The following is a 4,593-nucleotide window of genomic DNA, read 5'->3' on the forward strand; positions in this document are numbered from 1 at the left end:
GGCGGGAGGGGGCGCGAGGACGGGCCCGCAACGAGGGGCGGCGGGCAGGGGGTGGGGTAGGAGGAGAATGCGGTCGAGGGGAGGACGCGAGAGTGGCGGCGGGAGGAGGGAGGGGAGCGATTGGATACCCGCGAGGGAACCAGATCGATCTAGCCGGGGATCTGGGCCTAGGGCACCGGGGCGGCCCCGTCGGCGTGGGCAGGCCCAGGTGGGGCGGATGAGGCCCACTAGGCGCGGCCGCCAGATGGGCCGGGCCGCGGCCCAAGAGGCCCGGGCTGGACAGATCGAGGCCCAGCAAGCGACAGGGACAGCCGAGCCGTAGGGTTCCCCCCTCCCAAGCGGCGGGCGCCGCCGCAGCAGCTTGCACCAGCGACTCGCCGCCGGCGGAGACCGGCGCGGGGCAATGCATGGGGAGGGAAACACGAACGCGGAGGGAAGAGAAGCCGAACGAAGCGATGAATGGGCGAAAGGGGGATGCACGGGCCACCGGAGCCATGAGGACCGGGACATGCCTCGACGACGGCAGCGCCGGAGCAAGCACCAGCCGAGCCAACGGCGGACAGCGCCAGAAAGAGCGGGCGGCACCGCGGTCTGAGCGGCCAGCCACACCCCATGAGCGGGCACGACGACGGCGACCGCTCCCATCCCGCAAGCCCTGGCCTTGCGTCCTTGGTGCCCGAGACTGGCTCGAGGGCAGCTGCGGCGACCGCGCCTGCCGCTAGCCGGCGGCAGAACCCCTCGCATGGGGGGCTGAGCCACCGGCCTGGCCGGGCAGGGCGGCGCGACGGGGAGCGACGGGCGAGGAAGGGAACGTCGCGTCGTTCGCGCAATCGGCCCACCAGAAGCGAGGGACGGCCGCGGGAGCGGGCGAGGGGGGCGGCAGGACGGGCGACTCCGCCGGAGCCGACGACGGGGAGGGAGGGGAGGGGGGTGGGGTCGACGTGGCCGGTGAGGGCGCGGCGGAGGGCAGCCCCGCAGCCGGGGGCGCGTCACCGCAGGTGTCGCAGGAGCGCACCACGACCTCCATCAGGGCGTGCGTTTATCAATGAGCTTTTTTATGGCAGGGATAAACAAAATTGACGACTGACACCCACTCTATGAAACTCAATCACTTTGCTAATAATTAATGCAAAACAACACACCCTTGGAGCAGATTGCTCTAGCTTTGCACCCTCACACGGTCACAGCACACTTGAACAAATCATGCCAAAAAATCCATCACTAAGATGGATGTCCGCTAAGCTCTAACACCTGGGGACGGACAAGATGCTGCCTCTATCATCCGCCGCTAGCTGTTGGACGACTGGCGAGTGGCTGAGTCGGGGCTGTAGGAGCCAAGTGGACAGGGATGGAGACGACCGTCGAGGGGCAAGGTCGTTTGAATGAGTCGGTGGACACTGGACACCCTTGGATGAGATGGGCGAGCAGCAGTGCCGGAGCAACACCAGATCCAGACGGCCAACAGATAGCCTCTAAGGCGAAAGGTCATTTGAGCAGAGGCGAGAACCCAGACTGAATCCAATCCAAACCGCATACCATTGGTCAAACAATTTGTCCAATTTATATCTAGATGTTTTTAAGGATGTCATATCTAAGCCTCCACAAATATATAATACAGCAACAGGAAATAAAAAAACTAGAACACAAAAAATAGACCAGAAATAGAGTGAACATCAGTTTAAATGTGACATAACTATGTCACATCTAGATGTGTCCTACATATACCCTTGGTCAAAACCTGCTGCCGTGAGATAGCGAGTCGGCAAGGGAAATTCCTAATAATCCACCAAAGGGGAGAGCAGGAGGGCAGAGCTCCTTTATAGAAATCTGCAGTTCCAAGCGGGTGAGCAGGTCCTAAGATAGGATTAATTATTTGGCGATAACCGATTTCTAGCAATTTTTGCGCCATTCTGCTAGTACAAATATGCGGATCTACATGAATGAGTGCATGCTTTCCTAAAAATCTATTCCCTCCGTCCCAAAAATAAGTATTTTAACTTTAGTATAATTTTATATTAAAGTTAATACAAAGTTGAGACATTTATTTTAAGACGGAGGAAGCACCAAACATGTACGCATGTGAATATCAGGAATCTAGAGAAGCATGGATCTAATTACGAGCTAGCAGGAGTACCTTAAGAAAGGCTCGAAGGAAGGGCGCGCAATGGGAAAAGCACGAAACCAGGAAGAGAAGAGAGGGCACCCCTGCTCAACGCCCGTAGTTGTTGCAGCTCAAGGAGAGAACGAGGAGCTACCACCCTTCGTCGGTAGACTAGTTTTAAGCTATCTCGGTCTTGACTTGCGGCCTGGTCATTCACATCGATGCAGATCAATTTGCATAAAAAAAGTGAAGTTACAGTATTCGATTCAACAAAGTTTCATCGCTAAAAACAAGACTAACAAAGGTTTTATCTACGCAGCGTCCAAGGCCACAGCTCACGTGAGCAGACACGGCGCATCTATCTATGATAATAATAGTATTATGAGGCTCTGCCAAAGTCAGGCTATATTGTACTACCTTCGTCGGGGATTAGACTCGTCACAGTGGGGAGTAACTTAGGTGGTGTTTGGTTCTCTAATCTTAGGATTTTTTCTAGTCCCAACTAAAAAGTCCCTAGTTCCTAAAAAATTCATCCCTATTTGTTTTCAGAGACTAAAAAGTCCCTAGTCCCTTCATAGAGGCTATTAAATGACAATGTTGTCCCTAATATATAGAAAAATAACAATGAAACACATCATGGGGTGGCGGGCTAATAGGTACATAGAGGGGCATTGTTGGAAAAGTCTCAAAAAGTCCCAAAAAGACTCTTTTTAAGAGTCTTCTTTATTTAGTCCCAAATGCCTAGTTTAGTCCCTAAAAAGTCCCTCCCGTTTGGTAAAAAAGTCTCCAAGAGGGACTTTTTCTAGTCCCTACACAAAAAAGTCCCTGGAAACAAACACCCGCTTATACTAGTGTCATGCATATGACACTAGTCTAAGTTACTACCTCCATAGTGTAAAGTATCTTAGTAGTAGTGTCATATATTGTTTCATTTATTGCCTTATAGACTCATTTTACCTCGGAAAACGTTATGTTACAGTAACATATTATGTTACTCCAAACAAAATTGCCACATAAACAAAATTGTCTTGGGGTGTGTTAAGTTACTCCATCCTTTTCGGTTTATAGGGCTTATTTCAAAATTTTAGTTTTTCCATTTTATAAGGCTCAATTTGGTTGTTCCCCATCACATGTTCAGACTTCAAGGTGCATTAAATCATTGCATGCAAATATTAAGAGAAAACTTTATGCATGCATGCATTGCAATTAATGCATTCGTACACATAATTTTTTGAGGAAAATAAGAGCATTAATTGAATGCTTTTGCAAACTACAAAAAGTATTTCACCATTCATCATCTATCTTGGTTGGTGAGATTTTTAAATTAAGCCTTATAAACCGAAATGGAGACAGTACTACCTAAGTTACCCCACTATGGGTAGTCTTAAAAGTCCAGTGAGTGGGCTCACTGGAACCAAGGAAAGGTCCAGCTTTTGACAGAATGGATGGGTACAGAGTAATTAATCCTTCTCTTCCCTGCATGCCACCAATAGAGAAGCAAGCACTTGAGTACGCATGCAGCTCTCTCTGCCTTTGTTCTACATGCATCCAATGAAAGAGCCTCACTAAACTATGCATGCAAGTACCAAGTCTGCCACGGCCTTGTAAAAGCGGACGATGCTTCGTGGCTAGCAGGACTTTTAAAACCCGGACCGAGGTAGTACGAAGGAATCTATCACTAGACATCCTTGAGACAGGTGATTTCAAGATATTTGTCCATGAGTTATTCTAAAAGAAATTTTGTATCTAAAATACAGATTAGTTCTTGGACTGACTGTTGGAATTAAGAGCAATTTATCGAATGATTTTATGAACTGAAATATTAGATAAAACATGACTAATATAACAGGGATAAAACTAGTCATGTGATTTGACAGAGAGAAGATAAATAACATGGGCATATATGAATTGCAATCAAGCTTATCTAGAGCCGACAACAGGGCAAGTTTCATATACGAAGTAGAATCTAACACATCTAGGACAAACATCAGAACCAGGAACTGTGGCAATACCTCAAACAGAAAGGAGAGGAGCACACACGGGACAGCAGCAGCAGTAGCACTGGACTTGGGGTAGGTGTCATCGCCAGCCATGTTGTCAAGGAGGTTGTCGACGTCAGGGAAGTAGTCGTCGGAGCCCGGGGCGTCCGTGACGAAGAAGTCAGTAGTCGCGTTGAGCGCTCCCCGAAAACCTTATCACCCTTCTCTCGTACAGGACTCAAAAAGGTGCGGTTCCGGATGCCTACTGTCCCGACCTGCGGTGCATGCCGCAAGCCGGGATGGGGAAGAACGTAGCAGCAGCGTAGTGCTCAGAAACTTGTGGCGAGAGGAAGAAGAGGTTCTGGTGCGTCTCTCTGAGAAGAGCGACCTCCCTTTTATAGGCGCAAGAGAAGGAGGCGAGAGACTGCGCTGGGAGCTGAAGAGAACGAGGGAGACGAAACGAACAAGCAGCAGGCAAAGAGGTGCACCTTTCGTATTCAATCTCCACTATGA

The 4,593-nt window shown here is 49.9% G+C and overlaps 1 protein-coding gene across 2 annotated transcripts in view; it reads right to left on the reverse strand.

Moving 5' to 3' along the window:
- The window catches only part of LOC123186116 (receptor-like serine/threonine-protein kinase ALE2), a 30,600-nt gene extending 28,333 nt beyond the window's left edge, over window positions 1-2,267 (reverse strand). For both annotated transcript variants that reach the window (XM_044597910.1, XM_044597909.1), the window contains exon 1: window positions 2,135-2,267. The gene's annotated coding sequence lies outside the window, so the exon portion shown is untranslated. The remainder of the gene's footprint in view (window positions 1-2,134) is intronic.
- Window positions 2,268-4,593: the final 2,326 nt, after the last annotated feature.

The sequence above is a fragment of the Triticum aestivum genome, chromosome 2A, assembly GCF_018294505.1.
Source record: "Triticum aestivum cultivar Chinese Spring chromosome 2A, IWGSC CS RefSeq v2.1, whole genome shotgun sequence".
NCBI classification, from domain to species: domain Eukaryota; kingdom Viridiplantae; phylum Streptophyta; class Magnoliopsida; order Poales; family Poaceae; genus Triticum; species Triticum aestivum.